The sequence below is a fragment of the Ceratotherium simum genome, chromosome 8 (assembly GCF_057802395.1).
Source record: "Ceratotherium simum simum isolate JZ-2026a chromosome 8, ASM5780239v1, whole genome shotgun sequence".
Taxonomy (NCBI): Eukaryota; Metazoa; Chordata; class Mammalia; order Perissodactyla; family Rhinocerotidae; genus Ceratotherium; species Ceratotherium simum.
This window is the reverse complement of record NC_141907.1, coordinates 29,562,016-29,584,424: the sequence shown is the minus strand read 5'-3', so window position 1 is coordinate 29,584,424 and position 22,409 is coordinate 29,562,016. Positions and strand designations below refer to the sequence as shown.

At 34.8% G+C, this 22,409-nt stretch overlaps 1 long non-coding RNA gene across 1 annotated transcript in view; it reads left to right on the top strand.

Annotated features, from left to right (window-relative positions):
• The window catches only part of LOC147916421 (uncharacterized), an 87,141-nt gene that overhangs the window by 35,918 nt on the left and 28,814 nt on the right, over positions 1 to 22,409 (top strand). The window contains exon 2 of the long non-coding RNA XR_015552902.1: positions 13,943 to 13,970. This is a non-coding gene — a long non-coding RNA (uncharacterized LOC147916421). The remainder of the gene's footprint in view (positions 1 to 13,942; positions 13,971 to 22,409) is intronic.

Sequence of the window (22,409 nt, the reverse complement as noted above, 5' to 3'; positions counted from 1 at the left end):
AGCAGTGCGTTGGTGTGCGCCCAGGATCCGAACCGGTGAACCCCGGGTTGCCACAGCAGAGCACGCACACTTAACCACTTGAGCCACCAGGCTGGCCCTCTTTAGTAGTTTTTAAAGCATGTATTTGTGACTATTAAACACTGTCCTTGTTTGTCCAAAGATATACTTACCATCAGTCTTCAGCAAGGTATAAATTTGTGGTTTGCTCATTATTCATTATTTTCTTTTTCTTTGTGAACAATCTTTATTATCTCTCTGGTTACTTTAAGTATATTTTTTAATGGTCTTTGGTGTTCTGCAGTTAAGAATACTGTGAATTTTTATTTATTTTTTTGGAACCAAATGTTTTTCGAATCTGAGAATTCAAGTCTTCTATCAACTCTGAAATTTTTTAGCCATCTTTTCAAATATTGCTTTTATTCTCTCCTTTCTAGATTTCTCTCATGTATTAGAACTTCTCATTTTATCCTTCATGTAGCAAATGCTTTCTTAGTGTCTTTTCTTCATGGCTATGCCTCCTTCTGAGTAATTCTTCATGGCTATCTTCTAATTCATTAACTCTGTTTATCATGCTCAGTATGGTGTTGAATCTATACAGTTAATATTTCATCCCATTAAATGTGATTTTATTTCTAAAAGCTAGCTTGCTTCCTTCCTTCCTCCCTCCCTCTCTCTCTCCCTCTCATTCTTTCTCTTTTTCCCAAATCTACCTGTTCCATTTTTATAGAATCTTACTCTTTCTTGTGGCTTCAGTTCTTCCTTTTATTTCTTTAATTAATTTAAAGATAATTATTTGACTTTAATTATTTAGTCTCTTTATCATTTAAGTGGCTTATTAAATTGAGGAGCTAATAATTCAGCATGAGTATATATGTTCAATACATGTATTTACTTCAAACTTTTGTGATTTATGTTCAATTCTGTTCTGAAGACATTGTCCTTAATCTAGCAACATCAGCTGCCGTATTCTGACTTCTCCTTTGCTGTTTAACGTTGCACAGACAATTGTCATAAAGCAAATTGGTCTGGGATTGGTCATTTGTTTTGGTGAGTATTGGCAGTCTGTTGGTTGAAATCAGGAGCAGGCTGAAAGAATTTAGAACCTCACCTTCTACTCTTCTATCAAACTTAGTATTAGGTAGCAAGTTAAAATGAAACAAAACCTCAGCTTCAACTCTGGAAAATGAAGAGAGATTTATAAACATGCAGGCAGATACAGTCCTGAAATCTGTCCTTAAGTGAGAGTAGATCTTTCTCTGGCTCAGGAACACTGATCAGCATTTTGCATGAAAGGCTTGTTACCAAGGGACTTGGAATCCCTATAAAAGAATATGTAAGCCTTATAAACTGGTCAGGAGGCAGGAGAGAGTGGACAGAAGCAGGGCCAACCGTCTCTAGTTCTTGAATGGCTAGCAAAGAAGTCTGGTTGCTGGTTTTCATGCAAGGGTGAGAAGTTCTGTTAAATGACTTCTAATCAAATACACGTGTTTTAGGTGATGCATTTCTCTAATCAAAAAATATTTGTAACATACAGATTAAGGCATTATAGATGCCAATTATCCAGCCCTAGTATGTTGATCAGAATTACCTTTAACACACACACACAAATCATACTAGAAATTATTTCAAAATTAATGATTTCAACGTTGATCATTATCTGTATAACCCCAAAAGAATGTTCATTGAGAATTTATATCATTCCTTGTAGATATTGTAACTTATATAAAAGTAATGAAATGCTAGATATGATTTCTTATGTGTGATAATATTATAATATAATATAAGAGAGCATTTAAATGGGACTGCAAAGGTCAAATTTAAAACCGTTTTTGTGTGTGTATGAGGAAAAGTAGGAACCCTGAAAGCCTCCAGGACAAGAATGGGCAAATTTGCTTGTGATGCCTAAAGACTTTCTGCTAGGGAAAGAAACAGAACTTCAATTCTTCTTCCCTGAAAACTAAATAGCCCTGTCAGCATAAATTTGTTTTGCCCCGACAAAGGCTCAATGAGAGGGAGAGTCAAGGAAGCTGCTGAAGTTTTAAGAAAGCAGCATAGATGATGGTTACCACCTGTGTTTGCTCCCGCACAGAGCTGCGTTGTCCAAGGATAACGGTGGCTCTGAATCCATGCACTGGAGGACACCATAACTTGACCTGAATAGGTTTCCCTAGGGTGGACTTGGGCTCTACTGATATGGCCATGTACTTGAGTTTTAAAAGGCAATAACTTTGAGAGCACAGACAGTGGTCATGCATGGTAGGAAGGGCTTGGGCTATCCTTCCTCACTCTTTGAACGACCTGAGCAGGGTCTACAGCATTAGGTCCAATCCAGGGCAGAAGTACAGCGGCTGTCGAAGGTCCTGCCACCAGTGTTCTGTTTTATCACCCTAGCAATGGCAAGTGGAGGAGCTTTCTCAGATTGCAATTCATAAAAGAGTTGGCTATCATCAGCGGGTCATTGTCCAGGCACAAAGTGAGAGCTACCAGGACTCACTCTTCACTATACTGTGAATAACCATCCCCAAACTTGAACTGCTTGGGATCCATACAGGAGAAGTGACCTAGAGAGAAAAAAGGGCATTTTTGCTAGTTCACTTGGGGATGGCAAAATGGAAGCCTTAAGTCATTTTGACTAGAAAATTCCAAGAAGGTTATTTTGTATCACAAGATGGTGAAGTGAGTCAAATTGTTGCCTGTCTCCTTTCTCCTGGACGAAATCTCAGATACAGGACTATGCTTATCAAAACTGGGTGACTGACTATCTAATTGGGAGCACCCTTTACTGGGCCTCCATTTTTCTAATAGCTGAAATGCCTCTCCTCCTGACCCCCATGACTCTAATCATTATCATTGGCATTAAAGTTTTATACCAGAGTAGGTTCTCATAATACAGCTGGTATGTTCTCTGATGCTCCTTCTGGGCTGTGGCATTCTGTAGCTTTGTTTCCTCGAATCTCCTTTTCTGTCCTTTGACGCTCCTTATGAAAATATTTGTCTTCCTTGGCCGTGCTGTAAATCTAAATTTATTACTCCCTCTGCTATTGTTTAATGTTTAACACTAATAAAAATGCTACTTAGCATTTACACAAAGGTTTATATTTTTAAAGTGCTTTACAAGGACTATTACTCTGGTCTTTTTTAATGAGAGTATTTTCAGAGGCAATATGTATGAATATTTAGGAGATGTTATGAATGTGAAGCTAAAGCCCTGCTCCTGTGATGATTTGGAATTTAGATATGTAATACACAGACATAGTGCTCATCTGGCAACCACAAATAAAAAAGCAGTATTTGTACTGTATTGAGGTCAGTAAAAATGCTCATATCTATAACTCTACCTAGCTATCCATTTATTGTTTGGATAGATCATTTTTCTTTTTTTTGTGAGGAAGATTAGCCCTGAGCTAACATTCGTTGCCAATCCTCCTCTTTTTGCCGAGGAAGATTGGCTGTGGGCTAACATCCATGCCCATCTTCCTCTACTTTATAGGGGACGCCGCCATAGCATGGCCTGACAAGCAGTGCGTCAGTCCGCACCCAGGATCTGAACCTTTGAACCCTGGGCCGCCAAAGCAGAGCGCAAGAACTTTAACTGCTATGCCACAGGACCAGCCCCTGGATAGATCATTTTTGCAGAGGACAATGTCTACAAAATAGAGTTTTAAACCACTTGGGTCTCTCCTTGTTAATGTAACATTTATTAAACTGAGACTTTTTTAACTGAGAGCAAGCTTCTTTTTGATTTAAAGCCAGAATTTGTCACTTAAGCTTTCAGGCTGTATTTGTGTTTTAGCTCAGTTCATTAGGGTGTGATTCAATTTAAATTACACTGGTAGAGAAAATGTTCTATTGTCCTATTCAGATATTCATAGGTAGTCTGAAAGTAAAATTCATTGTCTTACATAATGCACTCAAATTCTCGGCGATAAATGCAAAAACATATGTATAAGCTGTTAATAATTCTATCTTTGGTTTTGTCTGCATATGTAAACTCACTAACAGTTTTCCAGAATTAGTAATCTCATGCATCACCCAGAAGCTTTCTGTACTACAAGAGAATTTCTATATAGGGAATAAATATAAGGTAAAATTATGTTTTTCATTATTTTCCATACCTGGGATTGAAATGTACTGAGAGTAGGGATGATGTCTTATTATTCTTTGATTCTCCAATGATTAAATAGTCATTGGCATATATTAGGTGCTCAATAAATGTCTGTGGGCTGCTAGTTACTGATTGCATGTAGGGAAACATTATTTCAAACAACACAAATAGCTTGTGAGGAAGAATCCCGCTGAGGCCAATGCTGATTTCATGGATTTATTAGGTGTCTAGAGCTTGCAACCATGCAGAAGCTTTCCATTCCATGCAACATTAAATTTAAACTGCAGACCATAGCCTGCATGACCTTTCTCTGATTCTATCTGGTACCATTTCTCGTCCATCTGGTCCCTAATGCTTCAATCACACAGGCCTTTGTTCTGTTCCTTGACTTAACATTTTATTCCCCTCACAAAGCTGTTCCACTTTCCACAGACTGCCCCATGTTCACTTCTTCTCATCCAGATCTCAGTGTACCACCCAAGAGAGGACTTCCTGACCACGCAGACCCCATAACTCTTGATCATGTCATCTTACTGTGTAATGGTTAATTTTATGTGTCAAGTTGGCTGGGCCATGGAGTGATTAGACACTTGCTTAACCATTATTCTGGGTGGTTCTGTGAGAGTGTTTTTGAGTGAGATTAACATTTAAACCAGTGGACTTTGAGTAAAGCAGATTACCTTCCACAATGTGGGTGGGCCTTGTCCAATCAGTTGAAGGCCTGAATAAAACAAAAGGCTGGCCTTCCCCCATCCCAAGCAAGAGGAATTTTCTAGTGGGTGGCTTTCAGACTTGAACTGAAACATCAGCTTTTCCTGGTTCTCCAGTCTGATGGCCTTTGACCTGGAGCTGCAGCGTTGACTCCTGGTCTCCAGGCTGACAATCCACCCTGCAGATTTTGGACTTGCCGGACTCCATAATTGCATGAGCCAGTTCCTTACCATAAATCTCGTTATCTATCTTTCTATCTATCTATCTACCTATCTATCTATCTATCTATCTATCTATCATCTACCTATCTATCCTATTGATTTTGTTTCTCTGGAGAACCCCGATTAATGCAGACTGTTGGTTTATTATATTTTCTTTCCCCACTAGAGGTATGTTCCATGACAGCAGCGGCCTTAATAGCCTTCTTCTTGGCTATATCCCCAGGGCCTAGAATGGTTCTTACCCTAATATGTGTAGTAATAAATTATTGTTGAATGTTATAACTAATGGCTTGGTTCATACATACCAATTATAAGGATACTTAATAGTAGTGTCCTTCAGATTATCATATATCATATGGTGTGAGTTATAAAACAAATTATGTATGAACATATAGACAGAATCTAATTACAAATAAATAATGACAAATAAATCTATTGAATTAAAATATTTATTTTGAAATAATTGTGCATTTTAATTACCATGTTACATTATTAATAGTAGCCAAAACAGCTATCACTTATTGCCTGACTGACAGTGTATACTTGATGTGAATTATTAGATTATTAATATTATATTATTGTTATCTAATATTAGATATATTTACTAATACAAGAATATAAAAGATGAGACATTATCATTCTCCTTTACCTCTCCTTACCTCAGTTTCCTCATATATAAAATAGGAACAATAATAGTGTCTACATTACAGAGTTATTGTAAAAATTAAATGAGTTAGAATAGTGTGTGCCAAACTGCATTAACCATTATCGTTGTTGTTGCTACTATAATTGGCATTAGTCCTCAAGTCTTTTGCCAAATGTACATTATCTTATGGATCAATGTAAGATTTATTAATTATATTAATGGAATCAAAGCTACTAAAGCAGAGATTACCTTTTATTTACTTTTTTAATGAAATTGTGTTTTCAGTGTAATATGAAGGAAATTTCCATTTTTGATATTTTATTTTATATCTTATTCCTGTGAGCTATGCTAAATAATTGCTTTTACTTCTTCCTCTTCACACCTTTCAAATATTTGTAAATTTTTTTTTTCTTACTAAGTTATACAAATTTAGCTCCTCTAATTTTTTCACTTAAGACATTGTGTTGACTTCCTTAATCATTTAAATTTCTCTGCTGTGGATGCTCTCCAAATTTCTTAAGTTATTTGGAAAAGACATGGCTAAAACTAGATATTATGAAATTTTAAAGTATATAATCTTAATTGAAGTGATTTCAAACTAATATTTTTGGATATCCGGTGAAAATATGTTTATTGCATCCTTTCCTAAATGTTTTTGTTCACATTGAATTTTATTCATTTCTCTAAATATGTTAGGTTCTGAATAAGTTTATGAAGACACACAGATATACATTTGCAGTTATACACCCACAAATACAACACACACACACACGTATGCAGATTATTCCTATGGTTGGATTGGTAAAGAATTCTGATAAAGAATTTCTTTTGATCCTTAATAGGAAGTCATGATTATTCCCCTTCCAAATATGGCTACTGAGGGGTCAAATCATGAGCCTTGAGAAAAGTCTTATTTACAACTTTCTTTTGCTCTAAGCTAGTGGATTTATTGCTACAAAGTCTTCAAAGAAAATAAAAGAGACCTTGTGTTTACATCAATTTTAGGCTCTGTTACCTATATTTGCATCCCTCTTGCCTTAGAACTCAGTTCTCAAAGACATTTCCATGGGGACTTTAAAAACGAAGCAAAGATGCTAGAAGTAATAATGAATTCAATGAAAGCTACTATGACTCCTTTTCTTGGCCACCATTGGACAAGCTCCCATGCAATACTTTCTAGCTGAGCCCCCATCATTGAAGCAAATCTGTCTAATGGCTTCCTTCTGGGCCATAATAGGGTTGAAGGCATGACCCTCTCTCTAGGGAGAATGAATATCTGATGTGACAAAGTTAAATCTGGATTTTTTACACAATCTCAATTTTCTCCGAGAAGCATACACTACTCCTTCATCTCTAAAGAGGGTCTGTTTAGAATTTTTCCTGTTTGAAGCAAGCCTATCTGGTGCCCATATTTATATCTATACACATAGTAGTCTTTCTGTGGAAAACCTAGAAGCTATCCCAGGGCAAGGTATTAAAAAACATTCTGAAGTAATAGCCAATCAGAATTTAAAAGATATTAAACAAAGTATGAATCCTGTGGCGTAGATTTCAGATCATAATATATGCTGTCCAAGTGTCTCAGAAATTGACTTTTTATTTGTAAAATGAGGGTAAGATTGAATAGTTTCGTAGTGTTGATGTGACAATTAAATGAGATATATTCAAGCATAAAATTGGTAACCTATCCATTGTTTTGACGATGTTACTGTTTCTCATACATTTTCTTCATGACAATTGCATACATATTACTATAGAAATGTGTTTTTTTAAGCACCATTTTTACCTTTTAAATGATCTAACATTTCTACCTTTTCTCATTTATAGGCATATCACGTCTATTTTTATTTCACTGGTTTTAATTAATCAATCACTTCTATTTATGAAGATTTCTCCACTTCTCCCAGTCTTTTGATATCAGTCTAACACTCCCAGAATTTGTCAAAATAATTGGAAATGTTTAATGAGTCTATAAGATAATTAATTCCATATGATAACTGCCATGAAGTTCAGCTGATATGCCTACAGTTCATTCTTCTGAGTATTTCTTTTATCTTTGTGTGAAGCTTTAGAAATTTGGAGAATTCTTTCCCTACCTGGTAGCATTAAATCTCAAACTTTCAACTTAAAAATTTAAAATCTATGTTTAATCCTTACTATTTTTGTTTCTAGTATTTTAAAATAATACCTTTTACTTTATTTAAGTTGGAGATTAGTTCAATGGGGAAGAGGTGAAATTACTGTCAAATAAGAATTTTTTTCTTCACTTGTTTTCTATAAATCAACACTCTTTGATTTCATCTGTACACATAAAATGTACTTGATTTTGCTGTCCTGTATTTGATATGCATTTGATGCCTTTAGCAGATTATTGCTCACTCACCAAATATTGGATTTTAATTTCCCCTTTCACTGTGTTATCCTGAATGGATTACCGACTTACTTAATTTTTCAGCTTTTTTGAATTATTCTCCATCTGTGATAATCAAATGCTCCTTTTGAAGAGACACAGTTGACAAAAACAACTTCACAAAGAAAGATATGTTTACACTTCACTCCAGGAAATTTCCTATCTTGAACAACCTTACTTCCTACTCACTCTGCTTGCTTGATTAGGTTAAGTTGGCACCCAAATCTCATTGCTCCTTGTAAACTTCTCAGTTACAAAAAAATAGAGGTCATCAAATGTTACTAAGCATCAGGGATCAGGGTAACCACACATTTCTCCCACAACCTGAAGTAAATCAACAGATGCTTAGGTAGAAAAATCCTCTGATACTCTAATAGTTCGTCTCGACTCTTTCTTGCCGTGCATGTAAAGATTAAGGAAAAAAGAAATCCTTTTTATAAATTCCTTTCCTTTGGTTAAATGAAACACTGGTGGAAATGCGTAGAGTTTCTTGTGAATGAATGAATGAAGCATTAAATGTCATCAAATACCACTGTCATTGTATCCATTTGCTTCTCAGATATGAGTCAAACAATAAACAGAATTTGTGAGATCGAAGCCGTAAACAGAAACTGTGTTTTAGACATTGACTAAAAGGCCATTTGCTTCTGTGATATTAATTTCAAGGTGATTTTATATTATCTAGACATGTCTTTATTGGTGAAAAATTAAGAGCAGGCTTGACACAGCTCCGTGTTTGTATAGTACTTATTGTCGACAGTTAGTTAAAGAACAACTGCTAAAGTTTTTTCATCTGTTTGTTTGGTAGGTAATGGTAGCAGTCTATAATTAGTGGTAGGTGAGGGTTAGCTACTTTTCTGCAAACTCACTACCAGATTGCAATGAAAGTTCTAGACCAAATTCAGCTACACAGCCAGATACTTCTTTAGCAATCAGGCACTAACCAGTTCCATAGCTTGTTCTGTGAGCTCAAAGAAATTTCATCTTTTTGTCTTTTTCGGTGCCATAAATTCACTTTACATGAAAAGTTCCTCTTAAACAAATGCTATAATATCCTAACAGAGCATTTGTTTAATCACCTAAAAAACTAGATTGATTCTAAATCGATCAAGAATCCTCACTATACAGATGCCGCAATACAATGATGTACGGCTGAAATCTATGTAATGTTATAAACCAATGTTACCTCAAAAAAAAGAAGAATCCTCAGAACCAGTGATGGAACAGAGCATCTGCTGTCACCCATAAAGGTGTAGGATGAAGAATCTGATAAAAGTCTTATATTTGGTTAGGGAGAATCTTTAACACATTTAAATCATCCACTGTAAAAAACATATATATATTTCACCAAGGAGAGTTTTTTAAAACATCCATTCTACTCACAAACAAGCTATTAATTTCACTCATGAAAACCTATTTCTAACATTTGTTTTGCTAACTAGCAACATTTCTGGCATCGTTCAAGGTAAGATAGGCTGAAGTCTCAGAAGCTGACTCTGGAGTGGCCTTTCTGATTAAAGGAGAGCAGATCCCTCTGGAATGTGATCTCCTGATTAGCGACCCAGTGTCCCTGGAGTGCAGCTTCAACTACCCAACACCCACACAATATCACACTTTCTGTATAGAAGGTATTTTAAAATAATTTACACACATGATAACATTGGATCTTCTCCAAACAGGATCAGAACATGCCGTTCTTTTTTCATCCCAGCCAACCACAATGTGTGGCACGGAGCAGATGTTGAAGCAAAGTAGATTAAACTGAATTTTGTGTGAGCAAAAGTAAATGATAAAAATGAGGAATTAGCTATGAATGACTCATCCTATCAGTTTGGCCACTGGTATAAACGGGATTTGCTCAATCTCCTTGAAAACACTCTGCCTTAGATCAGTCTATCATCATCATCAATTCAATGTTTTTTTTTTAATTAAAAAGTATATAGGGGCCGGCCCAGTGCCATAGTGGTTAATTTTGCACACTCTGCTTTGGCGGCCCTGGGGTTCGCAGTTTTGGATCCCTGGCACAGACCTATGCACTGCTCATCAAGCCATGCTGTGGCAGCACCCCACGTACAAAATAGAGGAAGATGGTCACAGACGTTAGCTCAGGGCCAGTCTTCCACAGCAAAAAGAGCAGGATTGGAAATAGATGTTAGCTCAGAGCCAGTCTTCCTCACACACACACACACACACACACACACACACACAAACAATGTATATGGATTATTCAATAAACTAAACATATTTAAGTTTCTTCTGAATACTCAAAAATATTCAAAAATTTTTTTTACTGCATTGCATCTATGTATTAGATGTATTTATTGATGTGACACTCTAGGGGCAATGAAGATAAATTGAACACAATCATATTCCTAAAATGAAAACAGTAATTACTATTTCACAAATGTGTTTCAATATGTGATGTTATGGTAGCTCCTCCTAATTCTACTGGATTTTTGTTTTTCTTCCGGTGTAATCTGTATGTATTTCATCTCTAGTTTTCATAGCAGGCATTTTATTTGTGATTCATTTGACTTTTTAGGTGGTTATATTTCAAGATTTTAGTCATTCTATTAAACTTACTATAGATCAAGAACAACATTGTCTCTTTCAAGTTTATTTTCTTTTGCAAAGTATTCTTTTTAATTGTATACCAGTAGAAACTTCTAGATAATTTACATAAGCATTTTGCTGCCTTAGTTTATAATATACATTTTTACTTGAAAACAATGAATATAATTGAGATTGTAAGATTTTTACAAGAGTAAATAAACTCTTTATTCAAAGAGTTATATAAAGTGATTCATTCATGCACAAAATATTCTGGAATGAATATAGTAGTTTAATTTTCAGTTTGAGATTACTATGTTAGCATTTTATTTTATAGAAAAAAATTTAGAATATATGAATGTGTTCTAGATTTCTAAAAAGTGAAAAGAGTGTGTGTGTGAGTGTGTGTGTAAATAAATGAGTAAAAGTAATTATAACAAAGAATTAAAGAGTTTTCCTAACAGCAGACTATGAAGTAAACTGTACCAGGCTGTCTGGCAATAAAATGAATATCAATTTCACAGGAATATTTTATATCTTAATCCTAATTTTAAACTTGTTAACCACTAATGAGCAAAGCTCTGACAATGTTGTGAAAATAGTATCTATCTGTTTGAAAATATACATTAATTGACTTATCCATTCATTTATTCATTAATTATTCGACACTTACTTGCTATGTTTTAGATAAAGTGCTGGAAGCAACTAGGGATAGAGGGATTAATAAAACCTGCACCTTCTTTCCAAAATGCTTCTGAGAAGTCAGACATGAAAATTATGAATGTTGCCTGCGTTTTTTTGCTTATTTTAAATTTCTCACATTCTCATCCATCAATAACAATACCGTCACGGCTGCATAACAATGTTTCAGTCAACAGCAGACTGTGCATATGACAGTGGTTCCATTAGATTAGTATCATATAGCCTAGGTGTGTAGTAGGCTATACCATGCAGGTTTGTGTAAGTGCACTCTATGTTTTCTCACAACAATGAAATCACCTAACCAGGCATTTCTCAGAACATAACCCCATGGTTAAGCCACCCAGGGCTGTATTTCTATATATTTATGGTCAGAGATTTTTGTGGTTCACAACGTCACTTAGATTATAAGTACTCTACTTGGGCAGTTGGTGTAGTGGAATGTTAGTAGATTGAGACCTTGGTTTTTGGAAGATAAGATTCTGCTTTTGAGATAATCTTTTTTTTTCTTGTAATATCCTGATTTCCACCACATGCTTTCTTCTTTCCTGCAACAAATCTCCAATAAATGGACACCGTCCTTTCAATGTGTTTTCTCCAATCCTACCATCAAGGTAGTATCTGCAGGATACTTACTCCATCGTGCACACAGTCAAGTCCCTTCTTTTCAATTCCTTAGTAGCACTGTTCTGACTCAGTAGATGACAGCCGTGTTTTGAGTATTTTCCATACTTTGGGCAGGAATTTCTCTTTTTTGGGGTGATTTTATGTGTTTTCTGCCATCTCTAGGCCTTTGATAGCTCTGCTCTTTTCCATGCAGTCTCTACCTGACTCTGCTTGGCTATTGAGTCTGGAGACAGCTCTGCAAGATTTGGATGTTTATTTCTTGACTTAAATATACACTTAAGTATATAGTATTCTCTGTTCCCAAGTTATTTTTGAAAATAGTTTTATTTGCTCTCTTTTTCCACTGGAGGATTTTGGAGGGATGTGTGAAGAGGTTCAAATTTAGGTAGCTGTCATTATTCTTCAGGAGCTCTGAAGCCCAGTATGGTTTTAAAACATGGATCTTTATTGACCGATGCCTCAATGTGAGGCTTTTATTCTCTCCTGTATATTTTGCAGCTCATGGCTGTGCTTGTGTTATACGCAGGCTGTCTATCTCTTTAAGCATTCTGTGGTTGCTTTCTCTCTGTAGCATTGGTGTTCTTCCATTTACTGTTTTACTGGGAAGGAGATTTTAAACCCTCTTTATTGCAACACAAAACATGACTAGCTACCTGCACAACGTCAGTTCAGTTTTGTACGTACTATAAAATAATGTAGTAAAAGCTATCTTTCCCAAGACTGCTGTGTGAATAAGAATAGGAGACTCCTTCTTTTGTGGTGACTCTGCTCATACCCAGCTTTGTATGTGAAGGTAGAGTGGACTTCAGACTATTTTTATCCTGTCAGCCTTTGGCAGAGAACATCCTGCAAAACCTTATATATCAACTTCCTGTCTTCACTCCCCAGGGAACCACAGTAGCCTAATCAGTTTTTTTTTTTGGCTTGAGGAAGATTCACCCTGAGCTAACATCTGTGCTAATCTTTCTTTATTTCGTATGAGTGGTGTAGGTCGGTGCCTGGGAAACCGAACCCGGGCTGCCGAAGCAGAGCGCACTGAACTTAACCACTAGACGAAAGTATTGGCCTGGCTAATCACCTTTTGAAATGCAAATACCATTTGGTTGGAGTAAAAATGAAAATAATTAACTTGTTAATATACCTTTATTTGATAATAATGTTATCACTTCTACAGGCAGGTGGCAGGGAAAAACAAGACAAGTAAAATTTAAAGATAACAAGTGTAGTAGTAAAGCTGAGCTTATTAATAATGCTGAGGACGGGCAAAGTAGATGAGATGTCAGAAGGGAGGGCTCTGAGATTTGCTTCTAATGGATGGGATGAGATAGAAACACATGTTTGAGAGGAAACCCTCTATCTTTCTACAAGCTTCGGGCTGATGCAAAACATCGTGACTGTAAAAGAAGTTATGTTTCTACTGTCTGAGTGCTTACAAATGTAGAACGGAAGAGAGAGCAGCCTCCTGCAATCACTAATTGACTGATTTAATAATGAGTGACTATTTCAGCAATAATTTTCAAAAGTGGTGGAAGAAAATGCTCTGGAAAAATGTGGCTAAGGGCTGAATCACTGTGAAAGCACTATTTCAGTAAGTGACACTAATTGCAAAATAATGGCCATACACTTTGCAATCAGACTTATGCTGACAAATGTATGTTTCATTATTTTTTAATTTATCATCTTATGAATTCAGTTGGCCTGCCAGAATTCTCTTGGAATGAGCTGGACATTGTTAGCAGGTCTCTGCTTGATACATGCCCAACTGTGGAATCATCTTAATTTAAACTTTTATTATGGCAATATGAGCTATCCTTACTAAAATCTTAATGATCTATCAAGATTTCCCCCAAATCTTGGCTTCCGGGGGTTCTTAACTAAGCTGTAAAAATATGATTTCTCTTGACATTGGAGTGTCACATTTCCGGGGTAAAAGTAGCTTTTTTTCAATGTCTTTCAATTCTTGTCCTTTTCAGATATTTGAAGAATACAACTTTGCTCAAGGTAGGTAAGTATTGGGAAAATATTTTTGTTATTAATGCCAGTGATTAAAAGTTGAAATGTTGTCTTTGACAAGGTTTATACTGCTAGTGTTACATCTCATTTTGTTTATTCTGAACACAAAGCATCTCCTGTAATGTGTGCTTATTTGTGATGTTTCATTTGGGGACAAAGTAGTCCCTAGAGAATTCTGGAGATACTTCTGTGAAAGCAAGGCCTATGGAGCTGAGTCCAAAAAAGAGTGGGACCGAGTGCTTTGATTTTGTCGCTTAATCGTAGCTCATTATTTTCCCATTCATTAATATTCATAGAATTTTGATAAATATCTTCCCTGATGTTTCCTAAGAAGTCCTTCAATGTCACTTTTCCAAAGATTGTGTTCTCAACTTGTCTTTCCTGTGCCCTTGCAAGTGACTTTTCTGTGAAAATGGAAAAAAAAAGCCTTCAACCCAGTTGACGAATATATGTAAAGTGCTCTTTATTAAGAATGATTACCAAAAGGTCTTTGACTCATGCGCGTGGTGTAGCAGAAAGAGCAGACATTTCCAAAGGGGCAGAAATAGAGTCCCCAGAACCTATAGTTACTTTCTAAAATATGACAGAACTTTCTATGCTTATTCTTTATCTCAAGCATTTTCAATTTCTCTGCTTAAAGTAATCTTTATTGTTATTATTATTATTATGTTAATAATCAAGCTCATCTTTTGAGTGCTCATTATGTCATAGACATTATGCTAATCAGCTTAGTGGCATTTTCTCATATAATATCTACATCATTGAATCTAGTACATAATATTATTCCCATGTTACTGATGGAGAAACTGAGTCCCCAGTTGACTCCGCTAGCAAGTAAACTGTCTAACTAGGAAACGCTGACCTAAGCGTTTCAACTGTTAAGCATTGTTGTCAGTGGCAATGTTAAGTAACAGAATATCATAATATAAATATTATGTAGATGACTTTATTAATTACTCTAAGCCTCCACTTCCTCATTTGAAAAATTAAAACAACCTTTTAGGGTTGTTTTTCACATTAAAGAAAGCAATATATATAAAATATCTAGCATAATGTCCGATACCTTGTATTCTTTAATAAATATTAGTTTCCTTCACTCATTTTACTGACATAAGATAATGGATGCTATATTTCTCTCTAGTATTATATTTTAGCTGGGAGAATCACTATATAATTTAAAATTTGCTTTTTTATACGTCATCAATTTGTTTCTTATTGAAATACTTATAGTCACACCACTTAACTAATGAGGAAACAGAAGCTCAAAAAATTCAGTAACGGTTCTCAGATTAACACCAGACTCCTAAGATTCTTAGCGTGTACCTCTTCCATTCTTCTTGAAGCCTCAGGTCTTTAGTAATGTGATTTCAGGAAAACTTGTCACTTTTACGGACTATTGTTTTGTCACCTAGTTTATGACTAGTATAGTACATATTGCATAGTTTGACGTTGAAAGCACAAGTACTTGGAGAACAACATAAATCAGTCTAATCACAATGTACCCTTGTAACATCTCAAGTTTTTAGCAAAGATAGTAAATTTAGAAACCTGTTTCTATTTCATGTGGAAATTGACAGTGGGGCCAGGGCTCTTTATTTGCTATCATGAGGTTGAATGGAAATGACATGGAGGAACATGGGAAAGGTGGTAGAGAGAATGAGAGTCAAACAGAAGTGTGAGAATGCATATCTTGCCTTTTCCCCACCCCTACAGGGAAAGTGTTAGTTACTTCCTCATTAAGTGTGATGTGAGCTGTAGATTTTTTAGATGCCTTTAGCAGACTAAGGAAGTCCCTTTCCTAGCCCTAGTTTGCTGAGATTTTGCTGTTTTATCATGAAAGGAGGTTGAACTTGTCAAATGCTTTTTCTGAGCCTATTGACATGATCATACGCATTTTCCTTCTTTATTTGGCTAACTTGGTGAATTACATTGCTTGTTTTAAAGTAGTAAACCAACCTTGCATTCTTGGAAGAAAACCCACATGACTCTAATTTATTTTCCTTGTATATTACTAGAATCTATTTGCTAATACTTTAAGAATTTTTGAATTTATGTTCCTGTGGTCATTGGCTTGTGGTGGTCTTTTCTCATGTTGCATTTTTCTGGTTTTATTATTACCATAATTCTAGCCTTTGCAAAAAAAAATTGGATAATATTCTCTGTCTTCTATTTTTGGACAAAGTTTGTAAATTCTATCAAATTTAATAAAATTCACCAGTGAAAGTTTACCAGAGAAGTCATCAAAGCTTGAATTATCCTTTAGGGAAGACTTTTTATTATAATTTCAGGTTTTTAGTACCAGAATAGCTCAATGTCTAAGTTTAGATTTTTACAGAATTTATTTATTTCATCTTAGTTGTTTAATTCAACAGCAAAAAAAAAGTTCATATTATTGTTCATAATATTTTATTATAATTTTAATGACTTGGTGTAATAACATCCCTCTTTTATTCTATTATTGATAAATTTGTACTTTTTTCATATTCAGACTGGCTAGAGGTTTATCAATTTTATTAATTATTCCAAATAGCCAAATTTAGCCTTTGGTAATTTTCTTGACTTTTTGTTTTGTATTTGTTGACTTCTGCTTTCATCTTTTTATTTTCTTCTACTAATTTTGATGTAATTTGCTCTTTTTTAATTAGATACTTAAAGTAGAAACTCAGGTCATTGATTTCAATCCTTCTTGATTTTTGAATGTAAGCATTTAAGCTCTACATTTTTCTGTGAGTACTGCTTTAGCTGCCTAGCATAAATTTGAAGAAGACATATTTTCATTATAGTTCAGTTCAACATGTTTTTTTTTGGCTTGTGGGTTCTTATTTGGCAATTGGGCTATTTAGCAGTGTGCTAAAGTGTTTCTAAGTACTTGGAGATTTTTGAGATATCTTAAAATTATTGATTTCTAATTTAATTCCATTTTGGTGACAAAACATATTCTGTAAGATTTTAACGTTTTGAAATTTTTGAGACTTATTTTATGTTCCAGCATATAGTTTATCATGTGGTACATTCTAGGTGTACTTGAAAAGAATGTGTATTCCGCAGTTGTTGGTGGAGTGTTCTATAAATATCAATTAGTTAAAATGGATGTATAGTGTCATTTGAGATCTTCAATATCCTTGTTGATTTATCCATTTTGTTCTTTAATCAATGGCTGAGAGATTTCCAAATCCGATTGTGGATTTGTCTATTTCTCCTTTAATTGTCAGTTTTGGGTCATGTGTTTAGAAGTTTTGTTATTATGTACATACACATAGGATTTTTATGTCTTCTTGATCAATTAATCAATACTTTTTCATTGTGAAATATCCCGCTTCATTTTTGGTAATACTCCTTGATTTTACTTTGCCTGCAATTAACATAGCCATACCAGTTTACTTATGTTTAGTTTCTGCATAGTACAACATTTTTATGCATTTACTATTGAACTATTTGTATTTAAAGGGCATCTTTTGTTAATAGCATGTAGTTTTTTTATTCATCAGTCTGAAAATCTGTGTCTTGTAATTGAAGTATTGAGTTCATTTACGTTTAATGCAATTTTGATATATTTGGTTAAATCTACCATAGACCAGGGTGATGCATCTACAAACTAAGGCATGCCAAAGAGTGCCAGCAAACCACCAGAAGATATGAGAGAAGCATGGAGCAGCTTCTCCCTCAGCCTGAGAAAAAACCAACCTGCCAACACCTTGATCTCAGACTTTTAGCCTCTAGAACTGTGAGATAATAAATTTCCGTGATCAAAGCCTTCTAGTTTGTGGTACTTTGTAACAGCAGTCCGAGGAAATTAATACACTAGGTTTGTGTAGAATTTATACCAAAAGTCTGTTTGAGATGATGTTACTTTGAAAGATAAAAATTGTAAAGTAGATATCAATCTAAATTTTGGATTTTTCTTTTCAAATACTATTGTAATTTTTCCTCTTATGAAGTAGCATCAAAAATCATACTTACCTAATCAATGTTTATAGAGTGATTATATCTTGGGTTAAAAATGTGCCAGAGATCAAAGATCAGCATTACTTTTTCACAATAATATATATTATTTATTGTGTTAAAATATCATAACATAACATTTACCATTTTAATCATTTTTTTGTGTGTGTGAGGGAGGTTAGCCCTGAGCTAACACCCATGGCCAATCCTCCTCTTTTTGCTGAGGAAGACTGGCCCTGGGCTAACATCCATGCCCATTTTCTTCTACTTTATATGGGACACCATCACACCATGGCTTAATAAGCAGTGCATAGGGCCATGCCCAGGATCCTAACCTGTGAACCCTGGGCCGCGGAAGTAGAGCATGTGAACTTAATCACTATGCCACCAGACTGACCCCCCATTTTAATAATTTTTAAGTACACAGTTCATTGGCATTAAGTACATTCTCATGGTTTTTCAACCATCACCACCATCACTATAGTAATATTTTAACATCTAAGCTTGTTATGAGAAATGAGCATTTGAACCAATTTAAGCTCTCAATTTTGTGACTGACACTTAGGATTAATTAAGCCAATGAAAATAAGCCCTCCATTTCTAACTCCATTCAGAAGATATTCAAGTTCACATGATCCCTTGTGGCTTTTTCAACAGCCCATAACTTCTTCCACAAGAGCAAGTTAAAGACAAAACAAAAAAGTGGGAGAACAGGTGCCTAGCAAAACTGAGAGCTAGTCCAAGTTGGTCATTAACTCTATTTGTCATCAGACACATCAGAACATACCCACTCTGAAAAGTACACTCAAATCGTGATAATTTCTTATCTTGGGCTTAGGTGCGAGATTTTTGGGGGATAGAGAATTGGTACCATCTCATTCTTTCCTTTTTATCAAAATAAACAGGGCTTTGTATGTTTAATTATACAGTATACAAAGGTATTATTTGGTATAATGAAGAAGACCAATGGGGTAGATAAAAAAGAAAACGATTGCTTCCAAATTACATAAGCCAACCCAGAAGATGTGAAGTGACAGCAGCATTCTTGGTATAGATCAGCATTTCCTGATTCATGTATTAATATCATTGACTCAATGTATTCTGGAAGGATCAGGACTAACTCTTTTCTACTCCATGAGAAAGGTTTATGTATGCTGGCTTATAGGACCAAATAGATATGAAATATATATGAAATGGAGAACCCAATTTTTCTTCCTATTGGAGGAAGAACAGGGATTTTATCAACAGGAGAAGAAGATATAAAGGTCAGTTCTTGAAAAGTAAAATGGGTAGAACTAGGATGATTTCAATAAGTACTTGATTTATTATTATCATTCTTTGATCTTGACCTTTCAGGCACAATAAGGCATGAGAAGAGCTTTAGAAACTATCCAAAAGGAATTTTCTTGCTGCCTCTGACTTCCCTTTGCTTTCTTGATCAAAACAGTGATTTCACCCTCTCAAAATCAAAGAAGGAAAAGTGATATATGCATATACGAGTTGTAAGTCTAGTGGGCAATTTTAGTGGCATTCAATAACGTACATATATGTATTTAAAAATGGCTAACATGATGCTTATTATTTAAACAGGATATATGTATGACTTATTGAATTTTTATGGGGTTGATGGCATTAATGTAGCTTTTCGTAGTATCAAAAGTGAGAGAGCACATGAAGAAACCCCAGGAGTTAATGTTCTTATAGTAAAAACATTGGTACCAATCTCTGATCACTCTGCCAACCAAGTGCATGGCTCCAGTTTAATTCCTACCTCACATGTCTAGCTCATACATATAGGCACAAACACACACACACAGTACCAGATTAATGATTCATTTGGAATCTGCACAACCTGGATCATTTAGAAAGTTCTTACTATATAGTACTTCAGTACAGGCTCTTGAGAAGTTTTTTACTATAGGCTTTATAAACTCACTTTGATTACATTGTTTAGTTATCTTGCTATGTATAGAAGACAGAACTGTTTTTTTAATGTTTTCTCTAAAATGATCACAGTGTTCTTTGGAGCTATCACTCCTCCTGTGACTATTTTCTATGATTTGGTGTTTAGGGATGCAATCCAGCCTTTAACTGACACCTTGTCTCCTTAGCAAAACAACACAAAGCTGTGGAGTCCTTTGCCTTCCTGATCAAGTGTATGGCTAGGAAGAAAACAATTCCTCATGTGCTTCAGATGTTTTTCCTTTATTGCCCCTCTGTGAAGACTAGAACATTTCAAATGCAGCATTTTAACAGGACTATAACCTCCTCTCCAAAAGTCAATACCATAGAGTCATGATATGTTAGAGTAGTTTGCTTGTTTGTTTTTTTCTCTTTTTGAAAATTCTCTTTTTCAAAATTATATTAAATTGAGGAAATTAAATCCCTTAGATGTTTGTAAAAGAGAATATTTTATTTTTAATAAATTAATTAATTAATGGATGGGGGATGACTTGAAAAAAGAAGAGCCAAAGTCTCTTCGCAATTATTCCAAGTTTCATTTTCAAATTCAAATCTTAGAGTTGTAATATTTTGGAATGCTTATTGAACAATACCACACTTTAAATGCTATCTTCAAATAGGACAGGGCATGTATATCTATACTACAATATCCCTTATATTTTTGTAGCCTTGACTCTTCATAAATATTAACTAGGAAACTGCTTTCTCATTGCCTTCTCTGTTAGCTTCACCCTGTTCTTCCTCTATTGTCCCCTTCATCCTCATTTGCTGAATTTATTTAAATATCAAGTGTTAAAACATATTAATGGCAAAATTATTTGTGCAAACCTACAGTACCTGTATACACATGTGCCACTCCTGCAGTAACAGTTGCAATTACTGTAATCTATCCAGAATCCTCCACAGGACTATCGGAAGAAGCTGAAAGAACCAAGAGTGACATGGTCTTGTTAAGAGAAGAAGGTCATTTTGGTGAGAGAAAAAACATAAGATTACAAACCAGTGGTTAAATGCTTGTTGAACAACATTTCTGGCATTTCAGAGATGCATGATTATGGGCAAGTTGCTTAATCATTCTAAGCCCAAATTTCTTAATTCATAGCGTTGGGAATAATAACCTGTCTTTTATAATTATTGTTAAGCTTAAATAAGATAATGTGTATAAAGTGCCTAGGATTGTTCCTGTACAAGATGTCTTCTAAAACAATAACTTCAATAATTATGTTGGGTGGCAATTAATTTTAGTTTTTAGTTAATTATTAATATGCAACAATTTTCACATGAAAAACAAGAATTTGGGAATAGTAAAACATTTTTCTTTCTTTTTTATGTTCTTTATCAGCTTAGAAAAGAAAAGAAAAGAAAAGAAAAGAAACTAGATATGTCGTTATGCTTAATTTTTAAATGGCTATTGCTCTGAATTCGCTCCATTAATTGTTAGTAACTGCTTTTACAGTTTTCTCAAATTGCACAGATTTAAACTATTACTCAATTTCGATGTGTGATATTTATTTTAATGCAAAGCCCACTTCTTTTTGGACATAACTTTGAAAACGTAGTTTGAGATCAGGATTTAAGAAAGCTCTAAGAATTTTACCTTTAAGAGAATGGGAGCTATGGAAGCTTTTGATTGAAAAGATGGATTATTAAGTGTTATTTTAGGAAGATTATTTTGATGTTCTGGACAGACTGAAGTGGGAGGCAAGGATCCTTCTTAAAACTGGTATTTCATGTACAAGTGAAGTAATAATGAACTCATTAAGGGGCAACTGTAAATTAAGAGATCTTTAGAAAGAACTTCTAGAGGACTTGGAGGCCAAATGGATTTTTTAATTAATTAATTAATTTTTTAATTTTTTGTTTATTGCAGTAACATTGGTTTATAACATTGTAAAAATTTCAGGTGTACATCATTGTACTTCTATTTCTGCATAGATTACATCATGTTCACCACCAAAATACTAATTACAACCCATCACCACACACATGTACCCAATTATCCCTTTCACCCTCCTCCCTCCCCCCTTCCGCTCTGGTAACCACCAATCCAATCTCTGTCCCTATGTGTTTGTTTATTGTTGTTATTATCTACCACTTAATGAAGGAAATCATACGGTATTTGACCTTCTCCCTCTGACTTATTTCACTTTGCATTATGCCCTCAATGTCCATCCATGTTGTCACAAATGGCTGGATTTCATCATTTCTTATGGCTGAGTAGTATTCCATTGTGTATATCCAAAGAACTTGAAAACACCAATTTGTAAAGGTACATGCACCCCTGTGTTCATTGCAGCGTTATTCACAATAGCCAAGACGTGGAAGCAACCTAAGTGCCCATCAAGGGACGAATGGATAAAGAAGATGTGGTATATATACACAAATGGATTTTGTAATTTTTACAAAATAAATATCTGATTATGCTACTCCTTTGCTTAAAATCTTTTGATAACTTCACAATGCTCTGAAAATAATGCCTCATATCCTTAACATCATTAGAATGTTTTAGCTTCAGATAAAACC